The 20,679-nt window shown below is 42.2% G+C and overlaps 1 protein-coding gene across 1 annotated transcript in view; it reads left to right on the forward strand.

Moving 5' to 3' along the window:
• The window catches only part of LOC126474332 (prolactin-releasing peptide receptor-like), a 493,353-nt gene that overhangs the window by 58,637 nt on the left and 414,037 nt on the right, over nt 1-20,679 (forward strand). The window lies entirely within an intron of this gene.

The following is a 20,679-nucleotide window of genomic DNA, read 5'->3' on the forward strand; positions in this document are numbered from 1 at the left end:
AGATTTTGATAGAGAACAAACAATGTATTTACCTTAATAGTGTTCAAAAGTCATAATATATATAGCAGTTCATGACATCCATTCTTACAAATGTACTGTCTCTGATGGACACACGTCCAGACCATCAGCACTCAAAACGTTGACATTTCTCTCCCCACATCCACCACTGCTGGCGGCTCACCTCCAACTGCGCAACGCTACGTGCTGTTAACATCCAGCTGCCCAACACTACAACGGCAGACAACAATGCAAACTAGCCGCAGACTGCACACAGCACAGCCAGTGATTTTCATACAGAGCGCTACGTGGCGTTACCAATAAGAAAACGTAAACAGCCTACTTACAACTTTTTACTCCTTGTCTGTAGATAACGAACTGAGAGAAGCTTCGACATTCGATTCAAAGAGCGTTGAGATGCCACACATCTAAACAACTCATCAAAACCTGCATTTCCAATACATATCACTCTCTACAAATCGGTGAACACGTGTTCACTGCGGTCTAATTTGACGATGCCGTTGAGTCAACATGGGACAGGTTTTTCTGCTGTGGAATCCATGTTGTACAATGTGTGCTGAACAGTGCGCTTCGAAACATTTTTGTCTTTACCGAGACTGTACTCTGTCGTCAGGATGGCCACAGATCGCAGCCTATCCGGCTTTACAAAGAGGGTTTGCCACCGACCGCAACATTATGTGATGAGGCTTGCACATCGAACACCATGACGCAGTGGAAAGACTTCGGAGTGTCAGAGAGGCCCATTCCTAGACTTTCTTATCTTTTCTTTCTTTTGCTTGTGCCTTGTTTCCCGCAGCGACGCAGGGGCGGCATGGTTAATCGGATGTGGCAATGTTAGTTGAAGGGGTGGCCGGATGCCCTTCCTGCTGCCACCCCGTACCCCCCCCCCCCCCCCCCCCACCGGGAAGGAATTAATGTACCCTAACTGTCTGCAACTAGTGTAATCCATGGAATAGTGTGAAAGTGTACAGATGTCTGCGAGCTGTGTAACTGAGGCGGGACGTGGGGACCAGCCTGGTATTCACCTAGGGGGATGTGGAAAACCGTCTAAAAATCACATCCAGGCTGGCCGGCACACCGGCCTTCGTCGTTAATCCGCTGGACGGATTAAATCCGGGGCCGGGACGCCTACCCGAGTCCAGGAAGCAGCGCGTTAGCGCGCTCGGCTAACCGGGCGGGTAGAGGCCTGTTCTTAGACGTCGGGCAAAAAGAAGATGGCATTTGTCGGTGGTGTTCATGTTGGTGGGTCTGCCCATCTGAGTACCATACCCCCGCTAGAATGATTTCCCTCTTCACCACTCTTGGCCTCGGTATTGGTCGAAATATTTTGGCTCATCGCTTTACACTACATGTTGATTAACGCAGTGAGAATGGCTACTTGAGCAGCGGAAGTGCATCGCAAATCTCAATTTCAAGTCAATGTTGGCATCAAGTATCTCCTTCGCTGCGAATATATAGTGCATAATAGGCCTCGGTATTGGAAAAATGTCCAGCATGAGTCAATCATCTTCATGTGAAATCGTAGTTCAATCTCTGCGTCACGTGATCCGGCAACTATTTTGTAAGAACCTCCCACTCGGAAAACGAAATGAAAGTATGTAGAAATTTTTGTTCGTTCACTGTAGCCTGTAGTCATTACAGCATTACAGTGCAAAATAACCTATCTTGTATGTTGTATAGTGATTTCATTTCCTAAATTTTGCTTTTTTCATTTTGGAGAAGTAGTATCTCCGTAAACGTTACCGATAGCGATCAGGTTGGTGTCTTTGTTCGTATTAACAACAGATTTGTAATTATGATTGAAACAGAGGCGATAAGCTGAAATGCTAGAATAACTGTCCAATTGCAGCGACTGAATGTGTTGGAAAACAAAAGAAATGCATGGCGGGTACAACGCCCTTCTGTATACTACCAGCAAGAACGACTGAAGTCATCCGTGCCAGTTACAGGTTTGCTTTTTAAAGGCTTCTGGGGAACAAAAATTTTATTTTCAATATTTCATGTATTTATTGACCTAGTTTATAATTTCAAATGCTCTCATACTCCTCGAATCGAGAGGTATAATTGTACATTAAAGGTTTAACACAATAAGTCAGTTATTAAAGTTAGAAACTGTGTGTGTATCTTGAGGGACCCAAACCATGGCGCACAAATTACCTAAGCTATATTCACTCCGTATCTGAGAATGAGAGCAGTTATTGACTTCCAACAGCCTGCACACGTAATTTCAAATCTTTTATAATCTTTTCTCGCTAACACCCTTAGTAATATTATGAAAGATTGATGTGGTGGAATTACAATATCCTCGAGAAAGGTGCATCTCGACTTCATCTTCGATAATGACGGAGACTGAAAAAATGGGTTAAAGTTTGTGTCATAGCAGGACATGAACCGAGATTTCCTGCTTATTAGGCCGATATGCTAGCCATTACAATACCCCAGCTTTGTATGTAATATGGAAATCCTGCCTGTATTTCAGGCTGTGATACTATTCCTGTAACAGAGAGCCCTGGAAAATTGACGATTTAAGAGGGGGCAAATCGGCTGAAGGCATAAAACGAAGTTTATGTTAGGGAGGACACTGAATGGGTGTAGACCATGCAGATGGATAAGCTCTAGTGGTACAGTGGTGTAAAGACCAGCGCATCGATCTAGCAAGCAGAGTACATGAAATCAAGTCCCATTTGTATCACATATTTTAATACATTTCTTCAGCTTCTATCATTATCGAAGATAAACTTGAGACTCACATGACTCTACATCTATATCTACATGTACCTGATTACTCTGCTATTCACAATAAAGTGCCTGGCAGAGGGTTCAATGAACCACCTTCATGGTGTCTCTCCACCGCTCCACTCTCGAACGGTGCGCGGGAAAAACGTGCACTGAAATTTCTCTGTGCTATAGCTTATTTCTCTCATTTTATCGTTATGATCATTTTACCCTGTGTAGGTGGGTGCCAACAGAATATTTTCGCAATCGAAGGAGAAAACTGGTGCCGCGCGGAGAGGCCACGCGGTTTGAGGCGTCCTGTCACTGACTGCGTGGCCCCACCCTCCAGCGGTTCGAGTCCTCCCTCGGGCATGGGTGTGTGTGTTGTTCTTAGCATAAGTTAGTTTAAGTAGTGTGTAAGCCTAGGGACCGATGACCTATGCAGTTTGGTCCCTTAAGAATTCACACACATTTGAACATTTGAGAAAGCTGGTGATTTAAATTTTATGAGAAGATCCCGTCGCAACGAAAAACGCCTTGCTGTTCCAATTCACGTATCGTGTCTGTGGTACTATCTCCCCTATTTCGCGATATTACAAAACGAGCTGCCCTTCTTTGTACTTTTTCGATGTCATCCGTCAATCCCACCTGATCCGGATACCACACCGCACAGCAGTATTCCAAAATAGGGTGGACAAGAATGGTGTAAGCAGTCTCTTTAGTAGACCTGTGGCACCATATAAGTGTTCTGCCAATGAATCGCAGTCTTTGGTTTGCAATACCCACAAGATTATCTATGTGATCGTTCAAATTTAGGGTATTTGTGATTGTAATCCCGAAGTATTTAGTTGAATTTACAGCGTTCAGATTTGTGTGACTTATCGCGTAATCGAAATTTAGTGGATTTCTTTTAGTATTCATGTGAATAACTTCACACTTTTCTTTATTCAGGGTCCATTGCCGCTTTTCTCTTCACACAAACATCTTAGCTAAATCATTTTGCAATTGATTTTGGTCATCTGATGACCTTACAAGACGGAAAATGACAACATCATCTGCAAACAATCTAAGACGGCTACTGAGATTGTCTCCTATGTCGTTAATATAGATCAGGAACAGTAGAAGGCCTATGACACTTCTTTGGGGAACGCCGGATATTACTTCAGTTTTACTTGAAGACTTCGCGCCTATTTCTACGAACTGTGATCTTTCAGACAGGAAATCACGAATCCAGTCACACATCTGAGGCAATATTTCGTTGGCACGCCGTTTGGTTAAAAGACGCTTGTGAGGAACGGCGTCGAAAGCCTTCTGGAAATCTAATAATATGGAATAAATTTAACATCGCCTGTCGATAACACTGATCACTTCATGAGTATAAAGAGCTAGCTGTGTTTGGCAAGAACCATAATTTCTGAATCCGTGCTGACTATGTGTCAATAACTCTATTTCTTCGAGATACTTCACCATGTTCGAATACAGTATATGTTCCAAAACCCTACTGCAAATCAACGTTAGTGATATGGGCCTGTAATTCAACGGATTACTCCTACTGCAATTTTTGTGTACTCGTGTGGTTTGAGCAAGCTGTTGTATATAGCGAGCTGTTGTATATAGTTGCTAAATATGGAGCTATTGTATCAGCATACTCAGAGAGGAACCTGACTGGCATTCAGTCTGGACAGAAAGCCTTGCCTTTATTAAGTGATTTAAGCGGCTTTGCGACACCGAGGGTATCCACTTCATTGTTTTTATCTTGGCAGTTGTACTTCATTGGAACTCAGGAATATTTACTTCGTCATCTTTGGTGAAGGAGGTTCGGAAATTCGTGTTTAATAACTCTGTTGTAGTGGCTCTGTCATCAGTGACTTCACCGTTGTTATCGCGGAGTGAAGGTATTCATTGCGTCTTGCCACTGTTGTGCTTTATGTATGACCAGGATCTCTTTGAGTTTTCTGCCAGATTTCGAGATAGAGTTTCGTTGTGGAAACTATTAAAAGTATCTCACATTGAAGTACGCTTTATATTTCGAACTTCTGCAAATCTGTGCCAGTCTTGGGGATTTTGCATTATTTTAAATTTGGCATGCTGTTTTCGCTGCTTCTGCAACAGCTATCTGACCCGTTTTGTGTACCATGGGGGATCAATACCATCACTTATTAATTTATGTGGTACGTATCTCTAAATTGCAGTCGATACTATCTCTTTGGAATCATTTGACAACTTTTCTACGCCTACATGATCAGATGGGAAGGAGTGAAGACTGTCTCTTAAAACGGCGTTAAAAGTATTTTTATCAGCATTTTTAAATAGACATACTTTGCATTTCTTTTCGATGGCTGTAGGTGTTACGGAATTCGGCCTAGCAGCATCTGCCTTGTGGTCACTAATCACTGAATTCATCACGATACTCACTATTTGTCCAGCATTATTTGTTGCTAAGAAGTCAAGTATACTTTCGCAACCATTTACGCTTCGAGTGGGCGCATGACCGAATTGTTGAAACTAATTTTGTGACAAAGTATTCAAGACAATGTCGGATGACGTTTTATGCCTGCCGCCGGTTTTAAAGTTAAAATTTTTTCAGTCGGGGGGGGGGGGGGGGTTGGTAAAACCATCGAATTAATACTTTAGTCCGATTGTCAACTATAACCTCTACCCATACTATCACTACTATTACGCAGGAACAATTTCAATGTAATACGATGAGGTTTGGATCCCAATACTTGCACTTTACTTTCTGTTATCTTATTATTGTCTTACCTTAGATTGCTGTCGTAGTTTGTTCATATTGATTTATTTTTTTCAGCAATGTTATGTGAGTCTTCTGTCCCTATCACAGGATTTTATGCAACCCGCAGTGCAAATAACACGTGCAAGGTTAAATTAGTTAAATTTCGTATTGGAACGCATTTTCTCTACACATTGTAGTTTTCGAATTACTTATAAAAGTGATCTTTAAATGCGTTTTTTCTTGAATAACTCGAAAACCGTGTCCTTTATGGAAAACGAAAATCTCGCCTGTGGTTTTAGAAGGTATTATGTGTTGGATATACATATCAGTAGGGGCACTCTAATGTATTTATACTTAGCCCTATTTAATAACCTTTTAACAGTAACTGGCGTGAGAAGTTTTGAAATAAATCTCGATTTCGCCTGTTTTAAGATCAGTTCATGTTGTACGTTGTGCCAAACTTTATTTACGTCAGCACCTACAAAAGACATGCCCTCTCGTAAAACGTCTTCTACACCTCTTTTTTTGTTTAAGTGAGTTAATGCAGGTGGCCCTTGAATCTACTGTATACTTTGATTCATATTCCCTTACTTCTATATAAGGTCCTGATGCTTTACGGTAGGTATACTGATTGCAGTTTAAAACCGTTATTACTTCTTGTGGATCTAGTGGAAAGCAGCTTTCATTAAAGTCTGTTTGGTCCAATACATTACTTTGGCTTCAACTTTTTTAACATTATGTCTAAGACAACCCTACGTGCTGAGCTACTTCTGCGCCCGTTCTTCAAATTCTAAGTCAAACAAACATAAATTTGTCCTTTAATTTCGGCTTTTGCCCTTCGAAGTTCTGGGAGGTGCTACGCCCAGTTGCTGTGTGATGCTGTTGTCCCAGCTGAGGGCTGAGGGGTCGCTACCTGAGAACACGCGGCTCCGACCCGGAGCACGGCACCACCTGGGCAGTGCGTCTGAGTCCCCGGGGCGGAGTTTCTCATTACCGACTGTTGCCGCCCCCGCTCCGCCCCTCCCCACACTAAGAGGAGGCGCCGTTGTTACGGGGGGCGGCTGACCCAGCCTTCCCTGCAACCAAGCCACGTGCCACGCCACAGTTTTTTTCTAACAAAGCGGTTCCCAACCTCGGCGTAATTAACCCCTGAGGGCTAAAATGAAATTTTCATGGGGTAAATTCTAAACGATTACATTCTGTTTCCGTCACGGAACTAAATTATTTTCAAAGCGTCGTTACTATTATCAAAAGTACACTACTGGTCATTAAAATTGCTACACCACGAAGATGACGTGCTACGGACACGAAATTTAACCGACAGGAATAAGATGCTGTGATATGCAAATGATTAGCTTTTCAGAGCATTCACACAAGGTGGGCGCCGGTGGCGACAATTACAACGTGCTGACATGAAAGTTTCCAACTGATTTCTCATATACAAACAGCAGTTGACCGGTGTTGCCTGGTGAAACGTTGTTGCGATGCCTCGTGTAAGGAGGAGAAATGCGCACCATCACGTTTCCGACTTTGGTAAAGGTCGGATTGTAGCCCAAAGCGATTGCTGTTTATCGTATTGCGACATTCCTGCTCGCATTGGTCGAGATCCTATGACTGTTAGCAGAATATGGAATCGGTGGGTTCAGGAGGGTAGTACAGAACGCCGTGCTGGATCCCAACGGCCTCGTATCACTAGCAGTCGAGATGACAGGTATCTTATCAGCATGGCTGTAACGGATCGTGCAGCCACGTGTCGAACCCTCACTCAACAGATGGGGACGTTTGCAAGACAACAACCATCTGCATGAACAGTTCGACGACGTTTGCAGCAGCATGGACAATCAGCTCGGAAACTATGGCTGCGGTTACCCTTGACGCTGGATCACATACAGGAGCGCCTGCGATGGTGTACTCAACGACGAACCTGGTTGCACGAATGGCAAAACATCATTTTTTCGGATGAATCCAGGTTCTGTTTACAGCATTATGATGGTCGCATCCGTGTTTGGCGACATCACGGTGAACGCACATTGGAAGCGTGTTTTCGTCTACGCCATACTGGCGTACCACCCGGCGTGATGGTATTGGGTGCCATTGGTCACACGTCTCGGTCACCTCTTGTTCGCATTGACAGCACTTTGAATAGTAGACGTTACATTTCAGATGTGTTACGACCCGTGGCTCTACCCTTCATTCGATTCCTGAGAAACCTTACATTTCAGCAGGATAATGCACGACCACATGTTGCAGGGCCTGTACAGGCCTCCATGGATACAGAAAATGTTGGACTGCTGCCCTGGCCAGCACATTCTCCAGATCTCTCACCAATTGAAAGCGTCTGGTCAATGGTGGCCGAGCAACTGGCTCGTCACAATACGCTAGTCACTACTCTTGAAGAACTGTGGTATCGTGTTGAAGCTGCATGTACAGCTGTACCTGTAAACGCCATCCAAGCTCTGTATGACTCAATGCCCAGGCGTATCACAGGCGATATTACGGCCAGAGATGGTAGTTCTGGGTGCTGATTTCTCAGGATCTATACACCCAAATTGCGTGAAAATGTAATCACATGTCAGTTCTAGTATAAAATATGCGTGTCCAATGAATACCCGTTTATCATCTGCATTTCTTCTTGGTGTAGCAATTTTAATGGCCAGTAGTTTAGTAAGACTCTCATAGTGATTAAGTAATTTGCCATTAATTAATTTTTCTCAGTTGGTAGCACTAATTCGGTGGAGATTACAGGTTCTCATTTAGTCCACTCTCTAAACACATACGTTGTGCTTTGTCCCGTACATCGCTGATAACAAAAGTGAGAAACATATGTTACAAATGCTAAATATCTGAAGAAAATGTATTCTCCGTGTTGTAGATAGTACCTGCAGTAGTCCAGGAACACTTCAATACCCGCTTTGAAACAGATAAATTAATTAATTAATAGCAGGACGCAGCACTAGAGACATGAGGGCTACTATGCTACTGTAAGCAATTATTATTATTACTATCAGTGGCTGTGATCAGACACATAGCATTAGTAGTCTATAGTCGTCCAATTTCTGCCATTTCAGAAGTAAGGAGTGCAGCAATTAAGAGATTTACAAATAGTGAGTGTAGTGCACACACCTGAACTTGTGTGATTTTAAATGGGGTTGCAGTGTGCAGGTGAAGCAAATGGCGCACTGGAGAGGAGTAATGTAGGAGAACCATGTTTTCTAAGAAGCCTGTACCCTCATTGTCTATAGTAAGCTTTTTTTCCGAGAAGGAGTCGTGGGTAGCACTTGTGATGCATCACGATTTCCTTCGTTATTCATTCTAAAACACACCCACACACAAACTCAAAGTAATTCATCTTTCATAATTGCAAAAATTACAATTTTCCAAAAAATGTCTTATTCTACAGTTTAGTTAGGTGTTAAAGTTAGGGGCAACAGATGGCAGACGAGAAGGAGGGGGGAGGGGGGGTGGACCATAGTACTACCTAATGTCCGATGATACTCAGGGGTAATGGTCTAACAAAGATTAGGAACCTCTGTTCTAGCGGATATTTTACTACAGTGCTGCCCAGATACTGTGTTTTCTAGGTTAGCTTCGGCAGCGAGCTCCAAAACGACGGATCAGCGTTTAATCTTCGAGTTATTGTCATTAAATATTTTTACAAAAAATACTGATTGCAGTCACTGCAACCTAGTTTGTTTGTGGGGGATATTCTGTAACAGGGAGGGGGGCTAAAAATGGAATGGGGGTGTGGAACATTTTTAATGCTTTGGAAGACCAGTGTTGACTTCTAAGTAGACATAGATAAGTTCCAGTTATTGGTCCTGTAGAAAAACCTTCGTAATCCTGTTTTGTAATTGATTTCCTTGAAAGAAAATTACCTGACTAAAACACATTTTTTTCCTTACCCTAACAACAAAACCTCCAGATGTCTGACAGGTCATTTCGGAATTTTATATAGCGACACAGTATAAACTAAAACACAGCTGCAATCTGTACTACACGCTGCTGTCCAGGAGAACGTACGTAAACTGTACGTACTAGGTAAGAGCTTACGTATGCAACACAGTAAAAGAGTAACTGTGAGTGTCTACCGCACAGAGCTACAATGGGGAAGTCCATATGACGTTAATTTGTCGTACTACAAATCCCGAGCTCGAGTACTGGTGGTGCCAGTTTTGTACTGTAATGCGTAAAATTTTGTGGCAAGTCCCTATGGGACCAAACTTCCGCCGTCTTCAAAAAAATGGTTCAAATGGCTCTGAGCACTATGGGACTCAACTGCTGAGGTCATTAGTCCCCTAGAACTTAGAACTAGTTAAACCTAACTAACCTAAGGACATCACACACATCCATGCCCGAGGCAGGATTCGAACCTGCGACCGTAGCGGTCTCGCGGTTCCAGACTGCAGCGCCAGAACCCCGCGGCCACTTCGGCCGGCCCGCCGTCTTCGGTTCCTAGGCTTACACACTACTCAATGTAACTTAAACTAACTTGGTTAACACACACTCCCACGCCCGCGGGATGTCTCGAACCTCCGTCGCGGGTAGCCCTGCGAACCGTCACATGGCGCCCCTAACCGGGCGGCAACACCACCCGGCTAATTCGTAAAGATATGTAGTGTGTGAAGCTGTTGCGTTGGGCAACATATTCAGGCTCTCGTGGGGAACTCGATATGCTGTCAGTTTGTCACTATAGGGATCCCGAGTTTGAGCACTGGTCGTGCCAGTTTTTTGTATTGTAGTGTGTGAAGTAGCTAGTGTGTATAGCTGTTAAATGGGGTGACACATTTCTCAAATATAAAAGGACTGCTCGGTGTTTATAATAATGTTTAATTGGCTGTCCACTTTCGCTTAGTTTATTCCAAAGAGTACAGAGTACGCTTGTAGTTTCACAGAATAAATATAAACAATCGGAAAAACGAAATGAAGAAACATTTGCATCACTCGTGGGGAAGTGCTAGTAGTAATAAAAATAATTGTTATTATTATTATGAATTTTGTTCTACTTATTATTACTATTATTGTTATTATTGTTGTTGTTATTATTGTTATTACTGCTATTACTGACACTCCTGCGCGTGTGGTGCAACAGTTTCTGTGTTCTTCTGTTGTGATCATTATTTACGTTTATTCTGAAACGCTTCAGATGTCCTCTGCGGGTTTGCTGCATTTAAATAAACGAAGCTAAAGTGGATGCCAACAGAACATAACGATAAACTCTGAACAGTACTTTTACATGTCAGGAACATGTTTCCGCGGATAATAGTTTCATACGTTCTACAGCACAAAGACTGACACGACCTTGAGTCGCAATCACACCCTTGGCACTACGACTAACTTTCTACTGATTTTGTCCACACGGGCTTTATACTGCAGAGGTGTAAAGCTATGCTTTTCATGTGCTCCGTACGTCAGGTGTTACTTATAAATTACTTTTTATACATGGACTCCTAGGCAACAGCCCATAGCACAAACTATATTGGATATTTGGTTGGTCCTCTGTGTATGCAAAACGTTTGATACCGGTCTGACTATCTGACATATGGAGGTTTGAGTGTAAGAGCTATAGGGACAGGAGGGGAGAGCGGCGTCCCCTTGAAACTGGGTGTGGGTGCTCTTGATGAGGCAGGGGCTCACAGGTTGTTACTCTACCCACCCCCATGCAAACATTACTTCTCCTCCGCACACGTTTAACGCGAGACAAATGCCCATGATTATAACATTAACTAGCAATCAGCCGCCACTATGAGCGGGTGGCAGTAACTATCTACGGACGAATGATGTGTCGGCCGAAGCGGTAATACAGTATACCAAAAACCTACCTTCTGAGTCAGGTTTCCATGCATGAAAACTATATCAAAGTGCCTATAGTGGCCCCTGAAATTAGCCTTCGCATATAGAAAGAAAATAACGAGTCAGGTGGCTGTAACATATATAGATGTATATACAGGGTGGTCCAAAGATTGTGACCGGGTCAAATATCTCACGAAATAAGCGTCAAACGAAAAAATGATACAAAGAACGAAACGCGTCTAGCTTGAAGGGGGAAACCAGATGTCCCTATGGTTGGACCGCTAGATGGCGCTGCCATAGGTCAAACAGGCATCAACTGCGTTTTTTTAAACAGTAACCCCCTATTTTTTACATATTCGTGTAGTACGTAAAGAAATATGAATGTTTTAGTTGGGCCACTTTTTTCGCTTTGTGATGGATGCCGCTGTAATAGCCACAAACGTATAAGTACGTGGTATCGGGGTAACATTCCGCCAGTGCGGACGGTATTTGCTTCGTGATACGTTACCCGTGTTAAATGGACTGTTTACCAATTGCGGAAAAGGTCGATATCGTGTTGACGTATTGCTATTGTGATTAAAATGCCCAACGGGCGTGTGCTATGTATGCTACTCGGTATCCTGCACGACATCATCCAAGTGTCCGGACCGTTCGCCGGATAGTTACGTTATATAAGGAAACAGGAAGTGTTCAGCCACATGTGAAACGCGAACCACGACCTACAACAAACGATGATGCCCAAGTAGGTGTTTTAGCTGCTGTCGCGGCTCATCCGCACATCAGTAGCAGACAAATTGAGCGAGAATCGGGAATCTCAAAAACGTCGGTGTTGAGAATGCTACAACAACGTCGATTACACCCGTACCATATCTCTATGCACCAGGAATTGCATGGAGACGACTTTGAATGTCGTGTACAGTTCTGCCACTAGGCACAAGAGAAATTGTGGGACGACGAAAGATTTTTTGCATGCTTTCTTTATAGCGACGAAGCGTCATTCCCCAACGGCGGTAACGTAAACCGACTTAATATGCACTATTGGGCAAGGGAAAATCAACGATGGCTGCGACAAGTGGAACATCAGCGACCTTGGCGGGTTAATGTACGGTGCGACATTATGGGAGGAAGTATAAATGGCCCCCATTTTATCGATGGCAATCTAACTGGTGCAATGTATGCTGATTTCCTACGTAGTGTTCTACTGATTTTACTACAAGATGTTTCACTGCATGACAGAATGGCGATGTACTTCCAACATGATGGATATGCGGCACATAGCTCTCGTGCGGTTGAAGCGGTATTGAATAGCATATTTCATGACAGGTCGATTGGTCGTCGAAGCACCATATCATGGCCCGCGCGTTCACCGGATCTGACGTCCCCGGATATATTTCTGTGGGGAAAGTTGAAGGATATTTGCTATCGTGAACCACCGACAACGCCTGGCAACATGCGTCAGTGCATTGTCAGTGCATGTGCGAACATTATGGACGGCGAACTACTTGCTGTTGAGAGGAATGTCGTTACACGTATTGCCAAAAGCATTGAGGTTGACGGACATCAGTTTGAGCATTTATTGCATCAATGTATTTACAGGTAATCACGCAGTAACAGCCGGCCGCGGTGGCCGAGCGGTTCTAGGCGCTGAGTCCGGAACCGCGGGACTGCTACGGTCGCAGGTTCGAGTCCTGCCTCGGGCATGGATATGTGTGATAAACTTAGGTTAGTTAGGTGTAAGTAGTTCTAAGTTCTAGGGGACTGATGACCTAAGATGTTAAGTCCCATAGTGCTCAGAGGCATTTGAACCATTTGAACCAAGCTGTAACAGCATGCGTTGTCAGAAATGGTAAATTCACAAAGGTACATGTATCACAATGGAACAACGGAAATAAAATTTTCAAACTTACCTACGTTCTGTATTTTAATTCAAAAAACCTACCATTTACCAACTGTTCGTCTAAAATTGTGAGCCATATGTTTGTGTCTATTACAGCGCCATCTATTACAAAGCGAAAAAAGTAGTCCAACTAAAACATTCATATTTCTTTATGTACTGCACGAATATGTAATAAAAATGGGGGTTCCTATTTAAAAAAACGCAGTTGATATCCGTTTGACCTATGGCAGCGCCATCTAGCGGGCCAGCCATAGCGCCATCTGGTTTCCCCCTTCAAGCTAGACAAGTTTCCTTCTTTGTAGTTTTTTCGTTTGACGCTCATTTCGTGAGATATTTGGCCCGGTCACGATCAGTGGACAACCCTGTATAATATAGATATGTAGGTGATAGGGATGTGATAATTCTGGTGTAGCTCTGTGCGTCTCTGGAGTTGTGGCGGCTGAAAAGAGGATTGTACACGTGAAAGAGATCTGAAGACACCGAAAGTCTTCACGATTATTACGTCATGGTAAGACGGAAATTGGGGAACCGTATTTTATACTGTAAGACATTTACAGGGCCCTTGCGGACTCTGACCACTATTTATTGGTTGTGAACTGTAGACTGAAACTGAAGCAACTGGAAGCAAGTAGGAAATTAAGAATATGAGGCCAGTTTCAGTTAAAGGAAAATAGGCTGCTGAGAGTTTCAGGGGAAGTATTAGGCATCGGTTCATTAGAACAGGGACAAGGACTACAGGAGAAGGCGAATGGGTAGCTTTAATAGATGAAATAGTGAAGACAACAGAGCATCGAATAGATAAAACGACAAGGCCTCGCAGAAATCCTTGAATAACACAAGAGATATTGAATTTAATTGATGAATGAGAAAATATGAAAATGCAACAAAAGCAGGCGAAAGGGAATACAAACGTTTAAATAATCAGCCTAAAAGAAAGCGCAAAATGGCTAAGCAGGAATGGCTAGAGGACAAATGTAAGGATTTAGGGGCACATTTCACTAGGGGGAAAGATAGATGCCACCTGCAGGAAAGTTAAAGCGCCCTTTGGTGAAAAGAGAAGCTGCTGTACGAATATCAAAAGTTCAGATGGGAAACCGATCGTAAGCAATTAAGGGAAACCTGAAAGGTGGATGGAATATGTAGAGAGTGTATACAAAAGAGATTAACTTGAAGGCAGTATTGTAGAAAGGGAAGATGAAAATGATATGAAAATAACATGAGAGTTATAATACTGCGAGATGAATTTAACAGAGCATTGAAACATCTAGCTCGAAACAATAAACCCGGAGTATACTATATCACGTCACTATTTCTGACAACCTTGAGAGAGCCAGCCGTGACAAAAGTCTCCCACCTGGTGTGTAAGATGTATGAGACAAGAAAAATATTTTCAGACATCAAGAAGAATGTGGTAATTCCAATTCCAAAGTTTCTGACAGCGTGAAAATTAGCGAAGTATAGTAAGTTATCGTTTCAAAATACTAATTCCTTACAGAAGAATAGAATAACTGGTCGAAGCCGACCTCGGACAAGATCTGTTTGGATTCCACAGAAACGTAGGAACACGTGAGGCAATACTGAGCCTACGACTTATCTTAGAAGATAGGTTAAGAAAAGGCAAACGTACACGTATAGCATTTGTAGACTTAGATAAAACTTTTGATAGTGTTGACTCTTTGAAATCCAGAAGGTAGTAGGACTAAAATACAGGGAGCGAGAGACTGTTTACAACTTGTACTGAAACCAGACGGAAGTTATAAGAGTCTAAAGGCACGAAAGGAAAGAAGTGGCTGAGAAGGAAGTGAGACAGAGTTGTAGCCCATCCCTGATGTTATTCAGTCTATACATGGAACAAGAAGTAAAGGAAATCAAAGAAAAATCTGGATTAGTAGTTAAAGTTCAGGGAGGAGAACTTCAAACTTTGAGGTTTGCCAGTGGCATTGTAATTCTGTCAGAGACAACAAAAGAATATAAGAGCAGTTGAACGGAATGGACACAGCTATAAAAGGAAGTTATAAGGTGAACATCCACAAGAGGAAAACAAGGATAATGGAATGTAGTCGAATAAAATTATGTGAAGTTAAGTGAATTACATTAGGAAACGAGACAGTTAAAGTCGTACATGCGTTTTTCTATTTGTGCAGCAATATTAACTCATGATGGTTGAATTAGAAAGGATATAAAATGTAGGAGGAAAATGCCAAGAAAAGCATTTCTGAAGAAGAGAAATTTGTTAACATCGAATATAGATTTAAGTATTAGGAAGTCTTTCTGAAGATATTTGTCTGGAGTGTAGTGATTATGGAAGTGAAACATGGACGATAAAGAGGTTAGATAAAAAGATAATACAACTTTTTTAAATGTGGCGCTACAGAATGCTGAATATTTGACAGGTCGATCATGTAACTAATGAGGAGGTGCTGAGCAGAATTGGGGAGACAAGAAGTCTGTGGCCCAATTTGACCAAAAGAAGGGATCGGTTGATAGGACACATTCTGATGTATCAAGGGATCACCAATTTAGTGTTAAGGGGAAGTGTGGGGGTAAAAATTGTAAAGTTTCACCAAGAGCGGAAGACAATAATCAGATTCATAAGGGTGTGGGTTGCAGTTGTTATTTGGGGATAAAGAGGCTGGCAAAGGATGGTGTAGCATGAAGAGCTGTATCAAAATAGTCTTAGGATTGAAGACTACAATAACATATATGTACAGATTCTGGTCTAGGTTTGTGTATCTATGGAGTTGTGGTGGTTGTTTACTTCTCTGCTTTCTCTGTCTGACACGCCCCCTACCTAACTGACCAGCTCATATTGAAATTATTGCCTCGAGATGCAACTACAACCGCAAATTAAATGTGGACCAGATAACAATATACATAATGTGCACTCAACATTATCTTACTTGTCAATTATATACACACCCATTCCTCGTGAAAATCACTACGGTAGTTTTTCAGATTACCCTTCAAATAGCTAAAGAAAAAAGCGACAGGGGACTTTCAATTATAATAATATAAATTATATTATTATTTATTTAATATTTATGTATAATATTGTCCTACGCCGGCCGAAGTGGCCGTGCGGTTAAAGGCGCTGCAGTCTGGAACCGCAAGACCGCTACGGTCGCAGGTTCGAATCCTGCCTCGGGCATGGATGTTTGTGATGTCCTTAGGTTAGTTAGGTTTAACTAGTTCTAAGTTCTAGGGGACTAATGACCTCAGCAGTTGAGTCCCATAGTGCTCAGAGCCATTTGAACCATTTATTGTCATACGTATTTCATTATTACTGGCTATATAAACCAGCGTGGCTGGAATCCAGGCAAATAGTGTATGTCGCATAGCAATCACAGCGTCTGAAGTGGAGATATATTCGGCCATTCTGATATTGTTCATAAAAACAAACGGAGCATCTCGGTTGGCGTCCGCGATGCACACATTAGCCAATCATGCATAGAAAACCTGACACAATACAGATGTGGTCCACTACAACATCAAAAGAGCTTAACCATTTAACAAGATATATCTAGGACAGACTGTAACTTCGTGTTCTAACTATGCCAAAAAGGGTGTAAAACTGTAATGTCAAATACTTTTACCATGAAATTTCGATGTAACATCTGCTCTAGAGGTACCTTTGGTACAGTCTTGTCTTTTGGCGTAAACCTTTTGCAATATAGAACATCTTGAAAGAATCGGCAATGTCCGTTATAGTCGCTTGTAATTCTAATCAGTCTTTAGAGACTATGTACGAATTAACCGTCATCTTTACTAGTGCCTGAGAAAAAAAAGCAGGATTCGGTATGGCTGTGTTTACTGTGCGAACATCATGTTACCGCTAAAGAACTTACGTTTTCTCTTAGCTGCATTTGACAAATATTGAAATTTAGAGGCCTATACCTCTATAAGCCCCCCCTACCCGCAAGAACCATGGACCTCGCCGTTGGTGGGGAGGCTTGTGTACCTCAGCGATACAGATAGCCATACCGTAGGTGCAACCACAACAAAGGGGTATCTGTTGAGAGGCCAGACAAATGTGTGGTTCCTGAAGAGGGGCAGAAGCCTTTTCACTAGTTGCAGGGGCAACAGTCTGGATGATTGACTGATCTGTCTTTGTAACACTAACCCAAACAGCCTTGCTGTGCAGGTACTACGAACGGCTGAAAGCAAGGGGAAACTACAGCCGTAATTTTTACCGAGGACATGAAGCTTTACGGTATGGTTAAATGTTGATTGCGTCTTCTTGGGTAAGATATTCCGGAGGTAAAATAGTCCCCCATTCGGATCTCCGGGCGGGGACTACTCAGGAGGAAGTTGTTATCGGAAGAAAGAAAACTGGCGTTCTACCGGTCGAAGCGTGGAATGTCAGATCGCTTAATCGGACAGGTAGGTTAGAAAATTTGAAAAGGGAAAGGGGTAGGTTAAAGTTAGATATAGTGGGAATTAGTGAAGTTAGGTGGTAGGATAAACAAGACTTCTGGTCACGTGAATACAGGGTTATAAATACAAAATCAAACAGGGGTAATGCAGGAGTAGGTTTAAAAATGAATAAAAAAGTAGGAATGCGGGTAAGCTACTACAAACAACATAGTGAACGCATTACTGTGTCCAAGATAGACACGAAGCCCATGCCTACCACAGTAGTACAAGTTTATATGCCAACTAGCTCCGCAGATGACGAAGAGATTGATGAAATGTATGATGAGATAAAGGAAATTATTCAGATAGTGAATGGAGACGAAAATTTAATGGTCATGAGTGACTGGAACTCGATAGTAGGAAAAGGAAGAGAAGGAAACGTAGTAGGTGAATATTGAATGGGGATAAGGAATGAAAGAGGAAGCCGCCTCGTAGAATTTTGCACAGACCTTAACTTAATCGTAGCTAACACTTGGTTCAAGAATCATAAAAGCATGTTGTATACATGCAAGAAGCATGGAGACACTGGAAGGTGTCAGATGGATTATATAATGGTAAGACAGAGATTTAGGAACCAGGTATTAAATTGTAAGACATTTCCTCGGGCAGATGTGGACTCTGACCACAATCTATTGGTTATTAACTGTAGATTAAATCTGAAGAAACCGCGAAAAGGTGGCAATTTCAGGAGATGGGACCTGGATAAATTGAAAGAACGAGAGGCTGCAGAGACTTTCAGAGAGAGCATTAGGGAACGATTGACAAGAATGGGGAAAAGAAATACAGTAGAAGAAGAATGGGTAGCTTCGAGAGATGAAATAGTGAAAGCAGCATAGGATCAAGTAGATAAAAAGACGAGGACTAATAGAAATCCTTGAGTAACAGAAGAGATATTGAATTTAATTGATGATAGGAGAAAATACAGAAATGCAGTAAATGAAGCAGTAAAAAGGAATACAAACGTCTCGAAAATGAGATCGACAGGAAGTACAAAATGGCTAAGCAGGGTTGGCTAGAGGACAAATGTAAGGATGTAGATGCATGTATCACTAGGGTAAGATAGACACTGCTTGCAGGAAGATTAAAGAGACATTTGGAGAAAAAAGAACCACTTCCATGAATATCAAAAGCTCAGATGGAAACCCAGTTCTAAGCAAAGAAGGGAAAGCAGAAAGGTGGAAGGAGTGTATAGAGGGTCTATACAGCGGCGATGTTCTTGAGGACAATATTATGGAAATGAAAGAGGAGGTAGAAGAAGATGAAATGGGAGATATGATAATGCGTGAAGAGTTTGAAGGGCACTGAGAGACCAAAGTCGAAAGAAGGCCCCGGGAGTAGACAACATTCCTTTAGAACTACTGATAGCCTTGGGAGAGCCAGCCCCAACAAAACTCTACAATCTGGTGAGCAAGAAGTATGAGACAGGCGAAATACCCTCCTCAGACTTCAAGAAGAATATAATAATTCCAGTCCCAAAGAAAGCACGTGCTGACAGATGTGAAAATTACCGAACTATCAGTTTAATAAGCCGCGGCTGCAAAATACTAACACGAATTCTTCCCAGACGAATTGGGGAAGATCAGTTTGGATACCGTAGAAATATTGGAACACGTGAGGCAATACTGACCCTACGACTTACCTTAGAAAATAGATTAAGGAACGGCAAGCCTACGTTTCTAGCATTTGTAGACTTAGAGTAAGCTTCTGACATTGTTTATTGGAATAGTCTCTTTCATATTCTGAAGGTAGCAGGGGTAATATACATGGAGCGAAAGGCTATTTATAATTTGTACAGAAACCCGATGGCAGTTACATGAGTCGAGGGTCATGAAAGAGAAGCAGTGGTCGGGAAGGGAGTGAGTCAGAGTTTGTAGACTATCCCCGATGTTTGTTATTCAATCCGTATATTGAGCAAGCAGTAAAGGTAGCAAAAGAAAAACTCGGGTAGGAATTAAAATCCATGGAGAAGAGATTAAAACTTGAAGGTTTGCCAGTGACATTGTAATTCTATCAAAGACAGCAAAGGACCTGGAAGAGCAGCTGAACGGAATGGACAGTGTCTTGAAAGGAAGATATAAGATGAATATCAACAAAAGGAAAACGAGGATAATGGAATGTAGTCGAATTAAACTGGGTGATGCTGCGGGAATTAGATTACGAAATGAGACGCTTAATGTAATAAATGAGTTTTGCTATTTGAGGAGCAAAATAACTCACAGTGGTTGAAGCAGAGAGGATATAAAATGTAGACTGGCAATGGCGAGGAAAGCGTTTCTGAAGAAGAGAAATTTGTTAACATCGAATATAGATTTATGTGTCAGGAAGTCGTTTCTGAAAGTATTTGTATGCAGTGTAGCCATGTATGGAAGTGAAACGTGGACGATAAATAGTTTAGACAAGGAGAGGATAGAAGTTTTCGAAATGCGGTGCTACAGAAGAATGCTGAAGATTAGATGGGTAGATCAGATAAGTAATGAGGAGGTATTGAACAGAATTGGGGAGAAGAGAAATTTGTGGCACAACTTGACTAGAAGAAGGGATGGGTTGGTAATACATATTCTGAGGCATCAAGGGATCGCCAATTTAGTATTTGAGGGCAGCGTGGAGGGTAAAAATCATAGAGGGAGACCAAGAGATGAACACACTAAACGTATTCAGAAGTATGTAGGTTGCAGTAGGTACTGGGAGATGAAGAAGCTTGCACAGGATAGAGTAGCATGGAGAGCTGCATCAAACCAGCCTCTGGACTGAAGACCACAACAACATCAACAATATCCTCTATAAGTTTAGTCATAATAAAATAATTGTCGCATACGTATTTATGAGAAGGGTTTTTCAATATTCTTGATGTTTTATCGCATTACTCTTATTGATATTTTGCAATGCAAAACACAAAACAACACATAATTACGTCAGTAACTTTCTCGTGAAGAAAAATTTGCGTATTCGTTCTTCACAGAGCGAATCCACACACACTAATGCAACACAAAAATTTCTGTCACAAAATTTCGTCCTAGGCATATTTCGGGCCGTGAATGGACGGTAAAGAATGGCAGTCGGTAGCTCTGTTATCACTTGTACGGTAACTACCTCTGTCATTGTACACAAAGAG

This window comes from Schistocerca serialis, chromosome 4, assembly GCF_023864345.2.
Source record: "Schistocerca serialis cubense isolate TAMUIC-IGC-003099 chromosome 4, iqSchSeri2.2, whole genome shotgun sequence".
NCBI lineage: Eukaryota > Metazoa > Arthropoda > Insecta > Orthoptera > Acrididae > Schistocerca > Schistocerca serialis.